The sequence below is a fragment of the Delphinus delphis genome, chromosome 9 (assembly GCF_949987515.2).
Source record: "Delphinus delphis chromosome 9, mDelDel1.2, whole genome shotgun sequence".
NCBI lineage: Eukaryota > Metazoa > Chordata > Mammalia > Artiodactyla > Delphinidae > Delphinus > Delphinus delphis.
Window position 1 is genome coordinate 6,822,098 of NC_082691.1, and position 18,753 is coordinate 6,840,850.

Genomic DNA, 18,753 nt, shown 5'->3' on the forward strand with positions numbered 1-18,753 from the left:
TTCTAAGTAATTGTTATGAGTATTGAAATGTGGCTGAAATGATACGCTTGGCAATGTCAATTTCTGTAGCATCTTATTCCTATTCATCACATTTGTAATTCTTGTGTTTATTCAGTTCATGGGAATTTTCCTTTTATGACTACTTAGACTTCATTAGTCATCTCTTCTGTTAACGTACCAAGCCGTGGGTGTGTTTGTTGGTAAATGATCATGAAGGAGAAATATGAAAGGAAATAGTCCTCTCAAACTGAAGAGCCAAAAACAAGAGGTTTGAGGCATTCTTTCTCTACGGGGTCTGATATTGAAATGATGTTGACTTATAGAACAAGCGTGTGTAAATTAAGGAATACTCAATCCTCAATCACTTACTGGGGATTGGGGCTTAGTAACTTAATTGGACATTGTGGCAAATGGAAGCAGGTATTAGGATAAATGCCTATGTGAGCCAGAGAGCTTGGATTGTTAAATTTATTGTGGCCTGTATTGAAAACATTGACCAACCAATGTGCTCATTCCTATCCCTTCAAAACAATGCATCCTGAGGTGTGGGACAAAGTATCAACAATGCCAACTTTGTAGGGAAAGAGAATTGCAATTTTAACCTCAATACGAGGGATAATGACAATCTACTGCCTTTGGAATTTATTGATGTAAATATGGATGTATCTGATGTCAGGGATCCACTGCTAGACCTACTACAAAACTCAAGAGAGGAAGCTATGGGAATATACGATCTACACTTTATATAGTTCCTCAGCCACCCCTCCTCCAGCATTTTAAAATCTGCTAAGTGCTAGAGATTCTTAGGTCAGGGTAAAGGTAAAATGAAGAGACTTGATGGGCTCTGGATTTTAGAAATTTATAGTTACTTAATTGAGTGACAGAATTTAGCACAGTTAATGAATTGATGTTTGGTTCTTGGATTCATAATTGTGTTTCTGTTTTTGTGTGTCTGTCCCCAGTCTTTTGCTTCCTATGGTGTGTTTTCTGTTGCTGTTCTATAGAATTTTTAAATGTATATTCATGAAAATTATCAATATTATCACTATTATCAATTACCTACATTAAGGAGAATATTAATGATAATTATCTCCATGTGTAGATTATAGTAGTTCTTTTAAAATTCTATGAGGGAATACAATTAACCTATCTGGTACCTTGTGTATGTACATGTGTAAAATATTTTTGAAATATACAGAATTAAGCAAAGTGAAAATTTTCTCTTGATAATGTGAATATAATGAGAAAAAAAAATGGTTGGGTGCTTAAAATGGGAAGTGAGTTAATTGAAAAGCCTGCAAACATCAACCTGAAACTTAAGTCTGAGAAGCTTTTTTCAGTAGAGTATTATTATAATATTGTATATTATGTATATTTATTATTATAGTAAAGTATTATTGTACTCTGGGATAATTATATTATGCCACATGATCCCTGTGATATTGAAATAATATTTACTGATTATAAGCTCTCAATATGGATTGAGTGTCAAAAAATTCTGAATCTCATCCTGTGGTACCATAGATATTATTATAGCAACTTTAACATATTTGACTAGAGTACATGTTAGACTAAAAGGGACCTACATGTATATGTGTTCACCAAATTTTTCTACTGCTTTATGTATCAATGATTTAGAACAACACAGAAAAATCATGGGAATATAATTCAAGTTGTAGAAAAGACTGTTTCAAAGAATAAGCCAAAAAGATTAAGAAAAGAAGAGCAAAAGTGCAGTTTACCAGAAGAAAATTCAGATTCTACCTCAGTGATCTAATTACATTCCATAAATCATAAGCCAACTTTGGGTATCTGTGAGTAATCTCAATCTAGGTCTCCATAGAGAACGGTTAAGGAGAGGCTGTCATCAAGTAGTTGCCGTCAACAGTGATAGCGCAACATCCATTATAAGCTATTCATGTATATAATAAATTATAATATGAAACCAATTTTAAGGAAATGTTAATTTATGACACCAGGATGAAAAATTATTGGTTTGATTGTTTTATTTAGGTGTAACCATATACGCAAAAATATTTTAGATCTGCTCACAAATGGAGTAATTGAACCATGCCCTGAGCCATGGGTGTATCACGGATGTACAGACATGGTGAATCAGCTATGGCCATGCTGCCACATAACAAACAATAAACACCCTGCTCTTAATCCCTCCTTCCAAAGCCTTACTTTTAGCAGTTACTCCCTCTCTTATCCACAATTCTGAATTGTTTTAAAAAAGACAATATGAAGGTTTGTAAACAGCTTATTTGGAAGTTTAACCTTATTTACAATTAGATGAAGCTATTCATAATATTTATCTTACTTAGTGTGAAGATTCATACCCCCTCTGCAGAAATATCAATGTCTGATTAAAGCCCTCCTTCCACCAATCCCCAATAGAGGTTTATTATATGTATGATAGTTGCAATATGATTTTTAAATAGATCTGTCCCAAATGTTTCTTATAAACTATTGCACACATGTATTTCTACTCTTTCAGTGATGTTCAAGCACACACACACACACACACACACACACACACACACACAAACTTCCTTCAGATCCTAGATTGCCTTTGAAATTCCTGTGAGAGACACACTGTGTCTGTTTAACTGTGTTGGGGAAGAGAGGACATTTGTATCATTTTCTGCTACTCTGGTTAGGACTGACCCTGGGTCCTGAGCTGAACGTGATGGAGAGGAAGGAGAAGGGACACAGTAGCCAGGTAAACACAGGTGCTGTTCACAGCTCTAGCCCTTTGCCACCTATGTGGCCTCCACTCATTTTAGTTTTATTCATGTTCGATCCCTCATTTTTAAAATACAGTTAATAATACTTAACCTATGAGTTATTTTAAATAAATAAGAGACATAATGTATATAAAGGCAATGAGACACAGTAAATACTTCATAAGTGACAATTATTAAAATATAGGATTTTTTGCCTTATTTAGTGAAGAAGCAAATTATTTAGTGTTAATACAAAAGTAAAATCTGTTTTTTGTTAAATAATGGAGTGAATATGTCATGAAAAGTTTTCTGGACTTCAGTAATCGATACAGGGGATTTCTAGAAATATACTGTTTACTGAAAATGTGTACAATAAATCATTTTGACCTCCACAATAGAATGACTACATAATAATGTGGAATTAGTCCTCAGAACTCTGAAATTTGGATATAAATGTCATATGGTAGGAACACATAAGGCAAGATTGGAAACAATTTTCTATCTAAAACATGAGTACTACAGTCTATCAAGAAGTGGCAAGACCATAATTCTCCCTTAATTTTGAATAAATTAAAAGCACATTTGCATATAAATATAATGATGATGGAAAACACTTTAGTATAACTTTCTAAAATGTATTTTTCAACTTGATGCCAATAAAAAATAACTGTAAAAATATGGGAGTACTCAATTCAGTAAATTCATATTCACTTTGAAAATTAATGTGTGCCTTTATAATATAGATCGGGAATCTCCCATTGGTAATAAGCACAACAGATCATACAATATTAGTATTAAATTACTATAATAATTGTTTATTTAAATCTAATGCTAAATCTTTGGAATCACTTTTTTTACCTAAATATTTCTTTGTGATGTCATTATAACAAGTGGATTTAGTTATTGAAACTAAAATGAGAAAAAAGTAATTATGGAAAGTGAAATTGTTTAAATTTCAAAAGTACCACAGATAATTAGTAGTTTAGTATAATTCCATCACATAAATACTCTGCTTTGTAATTCTAGAGTCAGTAAGGGATTAAATTCTCTCAGTAATGGATTCACTTGAAGAAAAATAAAGCCTCCAGAAGTCAGTTTTAATGTCCTCCCATTTGGGGTAGTAATACTACCCATGAAATTATTATGTCAGCAAGAAAATGGCTTGCTTCATTAGTTACAAATATTGCCAGCAGAACAGGGACCTTAATGAAGGCCAAGGTTAATTATGTAGCAGTGATGTCCACTGTGGAGAGTGCTACCACAGTTTTCACTATAATTCTAGCAGGGAAGAAAAAAAATTATCATTCTGTTCAAATTGAAAAGTTATGCCTATAAACTGTTTCACATTAAGACAGTACAATACTTATATGTATCTACTCATTTAGATAATCCATGAGCTTTCTAAGCATGATTACCTAATACCGACGTGTACTGCTCAGGTACTACTATATGATACACTGCTCAATTGTTTACATTTTAGAAACTCAGGTGTTTTTCTAAAATTAATTTTCTGTTGAGTATTTAACTCATTGTCTCCAAAAGATATTTAATGTACAAGTAAGCATGCTGTAGGATGATACACCCTGGAATAAAGAGCATTGTCCTCTCTCTGACACTGCAGGTCCAGGAAGATGGCTGTGGACTGCAGAGACACGTGACCTCAACGGGAAAGCCCACCTGCAGGACCTGAAGAGTCTCAGGTCTCGTCTTGATTTGCTCTGCCTCCACCTGCTCTCTCAGTTCTACAGAAATGTATTTTAGCTCCAAATTTAAACAAAAAAGTGAAAAAATTGTTTCTACAACATATTCAATTTTAAAATGTGTAGCAACTGAACATATATGGTATTTTATTCATACGAATTATTATATTCAGCTTTTCTTTAGTAGAGTCAAACCAGTTATTTTTGTCACATACTGAGCAGAGTGGAGAGACATCTAAGTGTGGCTGAGGCTCCTATGAAGACCCCAAGACACACAAGTCAAGGTTACACAGGTTTAATGTACTGTGGAGGGAGTTTAGGATCTGACTTCCTGGAATAATCACTGTTACTGTGATTTTTATTATTACTATTTTTAAAATATTTTTTAATATTTATTTATTTAATTAATTTAATTTATTTATTTAATTTATTTTTTGTCTGTGCCGGGTCTTAGTTGCAGCACACAGGGTCTTTGTTGAGGCGTGCGGGGTCTTTCGTCGCAGCACGGGCTCTTCGTTGTGGCACGTGGGCTTCTCTCTAGTTGTGGCCTGTGGGCTTAGTTGCCCCATGGCATGTGGGATCTTAGTCCCCCACCAGGGATCAAACCATGTCCCCTGTATTGGAAGGCGGATTCTTTACCACTGGACCACCCAGGAACTCCCATTATTATTACTATTTTTATTATGAGGTATATTCATATATCACAGAGAGTGATAAATCTTTATTACTATTCTACCACCTAGCTTATCAACCTTGCCTTATTTATTTTTTGATAAATACAAATATCATTAATAGAGTTAGAGATGCCCTGTGTGTACTGCTCCTTTGCTTCAAAGAAAAGTACTATTGTGGATTTATACATCCTCACATACTACTTAATATTACACATATTAAGTGTATTTTACACATATATTAGTATTACACATAATATTCCTACGTGTGTATAATATGTACTATTATTTTATTATTTTATAAAGATGGTACCATACAGTTCATATTACTCACTAATCATTATATCCTTGAGATTCACACTTGTCAATACAGGTAGTCTAGTTTATTTTAACTGCTATATGCAATTCCATTTTAGGAATATGGCTCAAAATATTTACCCATGGGTGACAATTTTTTTCTAATTTTTCTGTCTTACAAATAATGTTGCCAGGGGTAGACTCATCCATACCCCTTCATGATCATGTGCCATGGTTTTTAGGATACATAACTAGAATTGGAATTATTGGTGATATATACCAGAAATGTGATCTCTATGATATTTCCATCTCTTCTCCCTATTAGTCCAACTTTTAAAATATTACCAGTTGTATTCTACTGTTTATTTTTATGTGCATGCTTGCTGTTAAATTGGGGAAATTTACATCTGCTCAGTAGTCATTTGGGTTCCTGTTATTTTGATTAGACAATTGATGATCTATGCCCAATTTTCTTTCTAGTTGATTTTATTTTTAGGTGCTCATATTTATTCTATTTTCTGAATACATATCTGTTTATTCATTGTGGACAATTGCTTGGCTTTTGTCTGTTTGTGGGGTCTTTGTGAAGCACGGACAAGCAACTTAATATTGTCAAGCATAACAATCTTTCATTTTATTTTGTTTACTTTTTGAATCATGTTTAAGAAGTTATGCCTTAACCTATTCATGAAATGTTGTCTTATATTCTCTTCTAAAACTACATAGTTATTTTCTTTCCCAATTTTTTCAAACATCACTTTAGTTTCTTTTACCATCATAGCCTTTTAGATATAAATTATTGGCTTGGCCAAAAAGTTCGTTTGGGATTTTGGTACCATCATGTGGGAAAACCTGAACAAACTTTTTGGCCAACTCATATGTCTAGGTGACTTCAACAAGCAATTCCTAGGGCTTTTCCAAAAGCTGTTGATTGGAACAAAATTCAGTCTTATGCACAAAAATCTGATGAAACTGTTCATGAATATTATAATTGATTTCATATTATTATTATTTTTTTAATCTGGTGTTCCGTCAGATGTTGATTCTGCCTGAATAGCTTTTAACTCTCTCTTTATTAATGGGCTAAACCAGGATCTTTTCACTCTAGTAAAAATGATGAGGATGGAAAGGGAAACCATGTAATCTCCAGGCAAACCAATTCTCACACTCCAGATGAGTCACCTCGAAGGAAGATCACCAAAGTTCTTAATTTTCAACTCCAGCAAACAAAGGCTCGTAAACAAAACTAAAAACCTTTTAGTTTCTGCTATTAGTGCAAAGAGCCAGGACATTGGAAAAGAGATTGTTACAAATCTAAGCTGTTCAGGGACCTGCAGCCTTCTAACCAGCTTTTCCAAGTCTTCCCAATTCTCAAAGATGGGGCTCCAAAGAATTATGGTAGCTCTTTCCAATCCTCCCTCTTATTTGGCTTAGAGAAACATTTCTCCAGATGAGGGATGAGTCTTTTCCAGTCCTAATTGACACCAGAGCCACACTCTCAGTGCTCAACCCCACTACTATAAAGCAACCCCTGCGTTAGAGGACTAAAACAGCTCTAGGGTAGTGGGGAATCTCCAGTGAACCTCAAGAGGTTTCTGTCTCTGAACCCATTGCCTTTTGTTTAGACCTTTTGAGAGATACCTACCATTTTCTCCTTAGTTTCTCAGCCCCTATACATTCATTAGGCTGAAACTTCTTAGAGAAATATCATGCTGGGATTTCTTTCTCCCAAAAGGGAGAAATAATTCTAGAATTTGACAATAGTCATCAAAATAGTCCACCAGCTGAATTAAATGATACTACCACATCTTTCATTTGCTCCATTTCTGATGGTACTAGAGCAGATTCTGGAAGCACTAATCATTTGAATCAGCTACCACTCTCCTTATGGGCAAAATCTCCAACTAATGTTGGCAAACTTCACAGTGTATCTCCCATCAAGATTCAAATAGACCCCTCAAATCCTCTCCCCAGAATTAATCAGTACCCTGTAAACAAAGAAGCCCTTCTGGGCAGAAAGCCCCTGATACAAGATTACAAGGCTCAAGGCCTCATTTTCCCTTGTACTAATCCCTCCTATTTTCCTGGAGAGAACACCTAAGAGCTGAGGGTAGAAGTTTTGTTGTTTAACCCAAGTTTGTGTACCCAATGCACAGTGAGGCCAACAAACTAAAACACAGGAGTTTGGTTCAGAGAAAGGTTTATTAGTCAAGGATATGCAAACCTGGAAGATGGGATACCTAGACTCTTTTCAAACCCATCTTGCAGGCTGGCTAGGGAGCAAGGATTTTAAAGACAAAAATGGTAAAGAGGAGGAGGTCTTTGTGATTTCAGCTTCCTGATAAGACATCAGTTGCAGACTTCCTGGCATTGTCTTGTGACTTGATGTGTCATTGGTGCTTGTGCCTGATCTAAGAGTTTCTACAAAGCAACTAGTAAATCATGGTCTTGTGATCCCTTAACTTCTTTCTAGGATAGAGCAAGAGCAATGGTCAAGGCACATTATTCTTTACTTAGAGTCTATATGATGTGTTAAGAATTCAAGACCTTGCTGTTTACTTTAAGACCATTTGCCGCTGCTGTTCCTTTGTTTCTGCATTCCCTCACTTCCCTAATTAGTAACTGTTTGAATCTGCCCTTTTGAAATCAGGGAAGGACTGCAAACAAGAAAGAGGGGACATGGAAAGGTTTTTGTACATGGGAGGTCCCCACAGGGCGCTATTCTCTTTCAGCTTGTCCAGGACCTCTGAGCAATAAACAACTTTTATTTCTCAAAATCCTGTTGTACCTAACCCTCATGTGCTTACTAGCATCCATTCCCACCAGAAATAAATCCTTTACTGTAATTGATTTATGCAGTGCATTCTTTAGTATTCCACTGATGAACTAGCCAATACCTTTCCACCTTCATTTGGAAAAACACAACAATTAATCTTGACACTAACACCTCAGGGTTATACTAAGAGTCCTTTTTTCTCACAAATGCTGAAGGTTGGTCTAGATGATCTTCCTCTTCACAGGAAGAGAGCATCCACTTGCTAAAGCTTTTAGCCTTAAAGGAACATAAGGTCATCAAAGAAAAATTGCAGTGTGCCCAAACCCAGGTTTGATATTTAGGGTATTTGATATCAGAACAGGGGCTACACTTAGATACAGATAGACTTCATGCTTTCCTAAGTTTCCACAAGCCCAAAACTAAGCACCAACTGAGAGGTTTTCCAATATCAAAATTGGATTCCAAATTTCTCTCTTGTAGCCAAATTTCTGTATATTTTACTCAACAATAAGAATCCGACCCAATTTTATGGGAAGAACTGGCAACAGAACCTTCAGTGCCTTAAGGGATAACTTGATGAACCTAACTGCCCCTGGACATCCCAATGACTGGATTCCCTTTTTCCTATTTGTATATGAAAAGAAATGAACTGCCCTTGGGGTACTCACCCAAATCACAAGGACCACCGTTGACCATGGGTATAATAAACAGCAACTGGACCCTGTGCCATGAGGATATCCCCTTGCTTTAGAGCCATTATGGCCACTGCCCTTTTCGTTAAGGTCACCAGGAAAATCATTGTGGGGATCCCCTTTAATGATTTTTGTACCTTATGCAGTAGAAGTTCCCCTGAATTGTCATTACTCTCAACATTTCTCAGCCAGCTGCCTCACTCCTATGAAATCTTTATGTTAACAACCACTCCCATAACTCTTTTTTTTTTTGCGGTACGCGGGCCTCTCACGGTTATGGCCTCTCCTGTTGCAGAGCACAGGCTCTGGACGCGCAGGCTCAGTGGCCATGGCTCACGGGCCTAGCTGCTCCGCGGCATGTGGGATCTTCCCGGACCGGGGCACAAACCCGTGTCCCCTGCATCGGCAGGCGGACTCTCAACCACTGAGCCACGAGGGAAGCCCGGGACACAATTTTTAATACCTTAGCAACTTGAGTTATTGTAGCTCCAAAGGACGTTATTCACCAGGTTTAATATTCTGCATTGGAAAAATCATACTCATGGTGAATAAAATTTGCAGAGATTTTACAGTTACTTTTGTGAAATTAAATTAAAAAATATGTTTTCTATTACGTTTTGTGACATTCAGGCTTTAAAGATCTTATCAAGAATTAAATTAGGCTAACTTTCTCCATTTCCCCCCCCCCTTAGGAAACACCCAAGGAAGTAGTTCTTTCATTTAGTGGTTGGGATAAAAATATTTTAATTCTGGGGTTTAAGGGGTGATAAAACTGACCCTGCATGTTATAGTCCAATCAACTTCATTAATGTTGCAGTTAAATCGCACATGAGAATTTTATTGCAGTAGTTGGAACTGATGAAAAATATTTAAAAGGACAGATCTAATATGCTAATAGTAGTTAGGCGATTTCCCAAAGCAATTTTTCTTACTGAAAATTGATCTTGCCTTCACCCATATTTCAGTATATTTATCCAAATCTAAACAACAAGAAAAATGGAATTTATCTATCTACTACAGGCAGTTCTCTGTTTTGTTGGGGTCCCTGCATGAGCTACATTACAATGACCTCTGTTTGCTCTATTATCTGCTTCTGGTCTCAGGACAAGATATTAAGAATTCACAGCTTTAGTGAACAGCAAAATATTACTTGACAGAGAAATCCAGGACATTCTGCTTCATTTACTTTATGTGTACCTAATTTTCTTAGACGAAAGTATTTACATAACACACACACATACATAATACACATTTGTCTCTGGACGCATGTCTATGAGCATATACAGCTAACACTTAAGAGTGACTACAATGTGTCCAACACTGTTTTACTCACTTTGCATGTGTTCATTCCTTTAACCTTCAGAAAAGTAGCCACTATGAGAATAAACCCAACCATGTATAAATAGTATGTGAATGTATGAGACCATGAACACAGGTCATAGAGATCTTACTCTGGAATGCATGTAAGTCACCTGGAGATCTTATAAAGGTTCAGGATCTAGTGCTCACCTAGGGAGTCATAATCTCCAAGGGGGAGATTATGGGGCTTCAGCAATCATGTCTTTAATGATTTCCCAGGTAATACTACTGCTCACCAAAATTTATGATCCACTATCTTATACAGGCATTGTCTTGTTTATTTTATTTTATTTTCTCAGTAAAGATTCTAAAAAATGAGAAAGAGTTTTTATGTTATATTCTGCTCTTAAAAATGTCACATTCTGTGGCTCCATTTTGATCTGACAGTTTGCACTGGTCCTCAGATTTCTTCTGCACACAATAATCACGTTGTAAAGATTTACTACTCAACACAATAGAAAGCTGCTATTATTGATGATATACTCCCAGTACTGAGTAACTCTCTCTTTGACCTTTGTAGATTTGTAATTGCATCCCCTTATAAAGATATCCATTCCCCTTTATGATATTGTTCTGCATTGCATTGTACTTTCAATTTTAGGTCCACATTTCTTTCTTTTACTGTATGGTCACAAAGGCCAGTTCACACACTCCCCAGTCCCAGATGGGACCCTTGCCCTCATCATGTGATCATGTGGCCAGGCTCTTCCTGGTAGTACTTTTTTCATGTCACTCTGAGAACTCGGCTGCTTCATCTGCTGGTCTGTAATTGCTCTGCCCTGCCTAACGTCATGGCCCTCACAGAGACTGGTCTATCTTTTTTCTGAAGAGATACCCAGGTTTACATGTGTACAAGTTTTGTTTTGTATTATTTTTTTCCTGTCAGGCTAGATCTTAGAAAAAAAATATGTTTTTGTTACAGAGTGCCCAGTTCCCTTCTCCCAGCTGATCCACACTTCCAGCTGAGTTCTGACACTCTGGATGAAAACATCTGATCTAAGTGATGCTCTGTCTCACACATCCCAAGGATCCCCTAACTTTCTCTTCTCAGCATGACAGAAGGGTGTTTTATTTGCTTTTTTCAGATTTGAGAGAGAAAGAACAGCTTCCAGGCAGATTCATCCCTAGGAAATACAAACAGACGTTTTCCCTATGATCTTCTTAGTTTTATTTTCAAATTTATTTTTACAGACAGCATCATCGAAACTGACTTTAACTGTGAGTGGCACCAAAAGAAGCATTTAGTACATTTTTATTACTAGGTATAGATTTTTAGAGCAAAGATTGTAAAATATCAAAAATACCAAAATATCAGTTGGATCACAGGTCCAATTCTTCTTTCCCCAGATGCTGTAATGTCAATTGGAGCTGAATGCACATACATCTATTAGCTGTAACATGTGAATCTGGGGAAGCTATCTCAAGGTCATTAAAGGTCATAGTCATCCATAAAAGGAAGCTATATATATCATGTTACTGGAGACAAACCTAAATGGACAGTGAGTTTATTTTATAGCATATCACAAAACTGGAACTGGGAGGGACACAGAACTGGGAGGGACATTTAAGATAATCTATTCCAACACCTTTATTTTAAAGATGAGGAAATGAAAGTCCAGAGAAATTATATTACTTGCTCAAGGTTACAGAACTAGTTAATTACCATTTTTCATAAGTGTGATAAATCTATATTTTGAACTAGCATTAATTTTACCAGAGATAGAATGTATGGAAAAGCAGATTATAATCTACAAAGTAGACAGTATAGGGGGATGTAGAAAAATGAAAATCATTGCTACAGAACATTGCAGATATTTTCAAACTTGTCATTTAATAGTGCAAGATATGTCTTTTTTTTAGAGTTTTTATTTTTATCAAAGTTATGCATAAACATTGGTTGAAGACACAAGTAGTTTTATAAGGCTTATGTCTTTAAAAAGGCCGCGTCTGTTCCTGATTTCCAGTTTCCCTCTCACTAGAGGGATCTGCTTTCTTTACCTTTGCAGCTTCTTTTGGTGTTTCCTTCATGTCTCTAACAAATATGTTTGTTTATATTTCTTGATTTTTTATTTTTTTAATTTTATTGAAGTATAGTTGATTTACAATGTTGTGTTAATTTCTGCTGTACAGCAGAGTGATTCAGATACATATATATATATATATATATATATATATATATATATATATATATATACATTCTTTTTTGTATTCTTTCCATTATGGTTTATCACAGGATATTGAATATAGTTCCCTGTGCTATACAGTAGGTCCTTGTTGTTTATCCATCCTATTTATAATACTTTGCATCTGCTAATCCCAAACTCCCAATCCTTCCTCCCCACCTCACCCTCATAGCTGGCAACCACAAGACTGTTCTCTATGTCTGTGAGTCTGTTTCATAGATATGTTCGTTAGTGCAGTAATTTTGATTCCACATATAAGTGATATATGTGGTATTTGTCTTTCTCTTTCTGACTTACTTCACTTAGTATAATAATCTCTCGGTCCATCCATGTTGCTGTTAATGGCATTATTTCATCCTTTTTTATGGCTGAGTAATATTCCATTATAAATATATACCACATCTTCTTTATCCATTCATCTGTTGATGGACATTTAGGTTGCTTCCATGTCTTGGCTATTGTAAATAGTGCTGCTATGAACATAGGGGTGCATGTATCTTTTTGAATTATAGTTTTGTCTGGGTATATGCCCAGGGGTGGGATTGCTGGATCATATGGCAACTCTATTTTTAGTTTTTTTGAGGAACCTCCATACTGTTTTCCATACTGGCCACACCAATTTACATTCCCACTGACAGTGTAGGAGGGTTCCCTTTTCTCCACACCCTCCCCAGCATTTGTTATTTGTAGATTTTTTTAATTATGGCCATTCTGACTGGTGTGAGGTGACACCCCATTTTAGTTTTGGTTTGCATTTTTCTAATAATTAGTGATGTTGAGCAGCTTTCCATGTGCCTCTTGGCCCTCTGTATGTCTTCTTTGGAGGAATGTCTATTTAGGACTTTTGCCCATTTTTTTATTGGGTTATTTGTTTTTTTTCAATATTGAGCTGCATGAGCTGTTTATATATTTTGGAGATTAATCCTTTGCCTTGTTGATTCGTTTGCAAATATTTTCTCTTGTTATGAGGGTTGTCTTTTCATCTTGTTTATAGTTTCCTTCATTGTGCAAAAGCTTTTAAGTTTCATTAGTTTCTAAGTCAGTGCCTACAGAACATCTGAACGGACAATGAATGTTCCCTCAACGAAGACAGGTCTAGCTTTAGCAGCTGTAGACTTTATGGTCACATACACATGGGGGTTGGGCCAGACCAGAGTCTGAGCTGCCCCCGTAGCACCCACAGCAGGTCCAGATCCGTAATTACTGCAATTCTTGGAACCTGACTTCAGTGGCTCTACGCTGGTGACCTGGTGAAAACAATACCTGAGAGGCTCCAGGATCAATTGCTGGCTTACCCACAGTTAAGGTGGGGCTGAGAGCAGTGCCAACAACATAATTCTGAATCCTGAAAATAGAAAATCCCTAGGAATTCACACACACACACACACACACACACACACACACACACACACACAGCTATTAGAGCTTATAAATGAGTTTGGCAAAGTCTCAGAAAACAATAATACCATACAAATATCAACTGTATTGTATATACTAGCAATGAACAAACAGAAAATAATATTAAGAAAACAAATCATTTAAAATAATATCAAAAAGGACAAAATATATAGGAATATTTTTAAAAAAAATAAGTGCAAGACTTGTACTATAAAAAAGACAAACATTGCTCAGAGAAATCAAAGATCTGAATAATTGGAGAGATATGACATATGTGTGTGTTGAAATTAACCAAATATCAATGTAATCATAATTTAAAAAAAGAAATCCCAATGTCCTACTGGAAACTGTATTCAATATCCTGTGATAAACCATAATGGAAAAGAATATAAAATATCTGTATCTATATCTATATCTATGTCTATATATATCTGAATCACTTTCCTATACCAACTACACTTCAATAAAAAAAATCTCAATGGCCCTTTTTTTTTGGTAGAAATTGACAATCATCCTAAAATATATTTGAAATGCAAAGGTCCTAGAATAGCCAAAACAATTTTGAAAATGAAGAATAAAGTTGGGGACTTTTAAACTATCCAATTCAAAATTTACTCTAAAGCACTGTAATTAAGACAGTGTGGTATTGATGCAAGGATAGGCATAGACAGAGATTAATAAGACAAAATTGAGAGTCCAGAAATAAATTATTATTATAAATAAATTATTATTATTATTATGGTCAATTGAATTTTAACAAAAGTGTGAAGAAAATCCTATAGGGAAGGGATAGTCTTTGCAAAAATGATACTGAGACAATTGGAAACATGGGGGAAAAAAAGTATCTTAGATCATTACCTCACACTATGCACAAAGATCAGCTTAAATAGAACACAGACCTAAATGTAAAAGCTAAAATTTAAAAAATAACCTGTGGAAAAAGCATAGGAGAAAATTTTGGTGTTCTTGAGTCAGGCAAAGTTTTCTTCACTATGACAACAAAAGTACAGATGTAAAAAAACAAATCAATAAATTTGACTTCATTAAAAAGAATTTTTGTGCTCCAAACATAACATTAAAAGAATAAATTAAAAGAAAAATTGTGAGGAAGTATTTGCATATTATATACATAATTAATGACCGTGTCATGATCACGTAAAACACTCTACAACTCAATTATAAGACAAATAACTCTATTATCATATGAGCAAATATTTGAGTAGACATTTCACAAAAGAACATATATAAATGGCTAAAACAATATGAAAAAATATGCTCAACACCATTAGTTATTACAGAAAAGCAAATTAAAACCACAGTAAGACACCACTACACACACACACACACACACACACACACACACACACACACACACTATATTGGATGAAATTAAAATGATAGATAATAATGAGTATTGGTGAGGATGTGGAGAAAATGGAAAACTGATATATTGCTGGTGGGAATGTAAAACTGTACAGACACTTTAGCAAGGAGTTCAGTTTCTTATAAACTTAAACATAAATTTATCATATTACTTAGCTATATTATTCTAAGAATTTTCCAAAGAGAAAAGAAAACATATGTCCACACAAAAATATATACATAAATCAAATGTTTATAGCAGCATTATTTATAATATCCATAAAACTGGAGGTAATTCAAATGCCCATCAGCTGGTGAGTTGATAAACAAATGTGAGATATCCATACAATGGAATGCTCTTTAGCACTGGAAAGTAAGGAAGTACTCATACATGCTACAACATAGGTAAACCTCAAATCATTTTAAGAGAAGGAAATCAGAGACTGTATATTTTATTATTCCATTTATATAAAGTATGTCAAAAAGGTGAATTCATAGAAGTAGAACATTTATTAATCCAGACTTGGGTGAGTATGGGCATTAACTGAAAATGAGTAAAAGAAACTTTAGGGGATGATGGAACTGTTCCAAAACTGGATTTTAGTGATGGTTGCACAACTCTATGGAATTTACTACAATGTCATTGAATGATACATTCATAATGGGTGAATTTTATGGTACATGATTTATGCCTCAATACAGTGGCTTTAAAAATGTAAAAGAGTTAAAAAGTTTAAATGTCAAGGGTATAGACTAGGAGAAAAAATAATTGCCACATAAATAACCAAAGAAAATCTTCTATTCAATATATTATATTCTATATACAAAAAGCTATAAATCAGTATAAAACAAGTACCATATAAAAGTGTACAAAAAACTCAAACACATACTTTACAAAAGATGGTATCTAATTGTCCAATAATATACAAACATATCCTCCTTCTCACTATTGATCAGAGAAATTAAAATTAAAGCCACATTAAGATGCCATTACATTTACACCATTGTGGCTAAAATTTTAAAATCTAAATAAATATTACTTCTGACGATATCAAACACTTAGAACGTTCATACACCTTTGGTAGGAATGTGAACTGATATTTGCATTTTGGAGACTTCTAGGTCATCTAATGTGACACATACTTCCGTGATGTATTCCAGGAGACATACACAAGGATTTTCTGAGCAGCATTAGCCAAAAACTGGATGCAAATCAGATTTTCAGCAACACTATAATAGATAACTCAGTCAAGGTATACATATTCAACAGACTGCCCTCTAGGAATAAACACAAATAATTTATAGGCATATGCAGTAGCAAGGTCAAATCACAGAAACATAATGTTGAGTCAATGAAAGTATGTAAAAAATACGTGTTTTATGATTCTACTTCAAAAGTTCAAGAAACTACACTCTAGGGTTCAAGAATACAAGTTTATGTAGTAAAATTACATGGTGGATGATTAATAAAACGTAGAATATTTAAGGGATGAGAGGAATACTGATCATCAAAGGTATGAGAGGTCTTCTGACAAGTGGCAGTGTTTTAATTTTGTCCTGGGTGGTCACATTGGTGTTAACTTGTTTTGAGAAATCATTAAGTTACCTTGATTTTTTGTGACCTTATTATTGTCTGTATATGTGGTATTTCACAATGTTAAAAAAAGAATACGAGCTTCCCTGGTGGTGCAGTGGTTAAGAATCAGCCTGCCAATGCAGGGAACACAGGTTCGAGCCCTGATCCAGGAAGATTCCACATGCAGCTAAGCCCATGTGCCACAACTACTGAAGCCTGCGTGCCTAGAGCCCATGCTCCACAACAAAAGAAGCCACTGCAATGAGAAGCCCGTGCACCGCAAGGAAGAGTAGCCCCCGCTCGCCGGAACTAGAGAAAGCCTGAACGCAGCAATGAAGACCCAACACAGCCAAAAATAAATAAATATTTTTTTTAAAAAAAGAATAAAACAGGGAAGTTTGGGTAATATAATACTTATGCTGAAGTAGATTTTTTTGCAGAAAACAAATAATTTATTTCAGAAAAGCAAATAATTATTTCTGGCCAGAGTGGCATCTGAATACTTTCTAGAAAATTGTAATCACACTCATAACTTATTAATCTCTCTCAAAAGATTCCTTGGTTCCAATATTCCTTTGTAAAAAATAGATTATGCAAAAAGAAAAATAAACTTACTTAGGTAATCATCCCCATGACACATTAATTTATGCTCCATATCTTTTACATGCTGTGATATTCCTATTGGTGGAAGGATGAAGGATTAGTTACAAGAAAACAAAGCTACACTACTGCTTATATTTATTATGTTTCAGTTTGAGTTTTATGTCAAGATATTACCAATCAATATATGCTAACAAGGCTAATAAATTGAAATTTATCTTATTGTTTTACCATTTTGTCCCCAAGTTTTTTTTCATTTCTGTACAAGGCTGGTATCTCCAGTGAATATAAAGTAGTGCCTGACTACTCATTCTAGCGGAGTCCACTTCTTGTCTGTCGGATAATTTACCAATATTTAGAATTATTCATGCATGTATGTGTTTATTTTATAATTTCCTTCCCTGCAAGACTCCAAGCTTCAAAAAAGACTTTGTGCATAGGTCACACCTGTGTGCCAGGCACAGTGACAGTGCCTAAGAATATATGTTATTAGTAATTTAATGTCAGTAGGCCTTCTCTGTCCATGCCTGGATAAAAATAGTCAAAATCAAATACATACTTGTTGAAAGTTTGTCTACTCAGCATTGAATTTAACAACAAAGAACTACATCCCAACAGTCTTACATTGCTTGAGACTCTTACAAAACACTTTTCTCTGAGTTTGTGTCAAGTAGGACCTTTAACAAGAAAGTCGCTAAACCACTAGTGTGTAGTGCATAGGACTGCAAGCCTCTGGGAATTTATTCAGCCATTTTAACAGCTTTTATCTCAGTACCATAACCAGTTAGCTACTTTTTATTAGTTCACATAAAATGTCAAGTTTTTGAAGAAGGAATACATACAAAAAAAGAAAAAAGAAGGATCCACATTTCATGTGTGTAATGTTGACTGTGAATAAGAAATCATAAATTGTATACCAGCAGAATAATTAATTATTTTGACTGCTCAAACACTCCTGCACCACAAAAACATACAGATGTTAGAATAAAATAAATATAATTTTTTTCAAAAATAAATAGGCTTTAATATCACAAACAAAAAGAAACCTGTATGTAGGGTTCTAGAAAAAAAATGTCCTGCTTAGTAATTTTCTTGAGAATTTAATTAATGTATCTGGCAACCCAGTAAAATTGGCAACTTTGAGATACAGTTAAAAATTTCCTGGGAATTCCCTGATGATCCAGTAGTTAAGACTCCACGCTTCCTCTGCAAGGGGCATGGGTTCAATCCCTCAGGCAAATAAGATCCCACATGCCCCACGGCATGGACAAAAAAAAGAACTCCTATAACAATTCAACAACAAATAACCCAATTAAAAAATGGCCAGAAGACTCTAATAGACATGCCAACAAGCACATGAAAAGATGCTCAACATTACTAATTGTTAGGACAATATAAATCAAACCACAA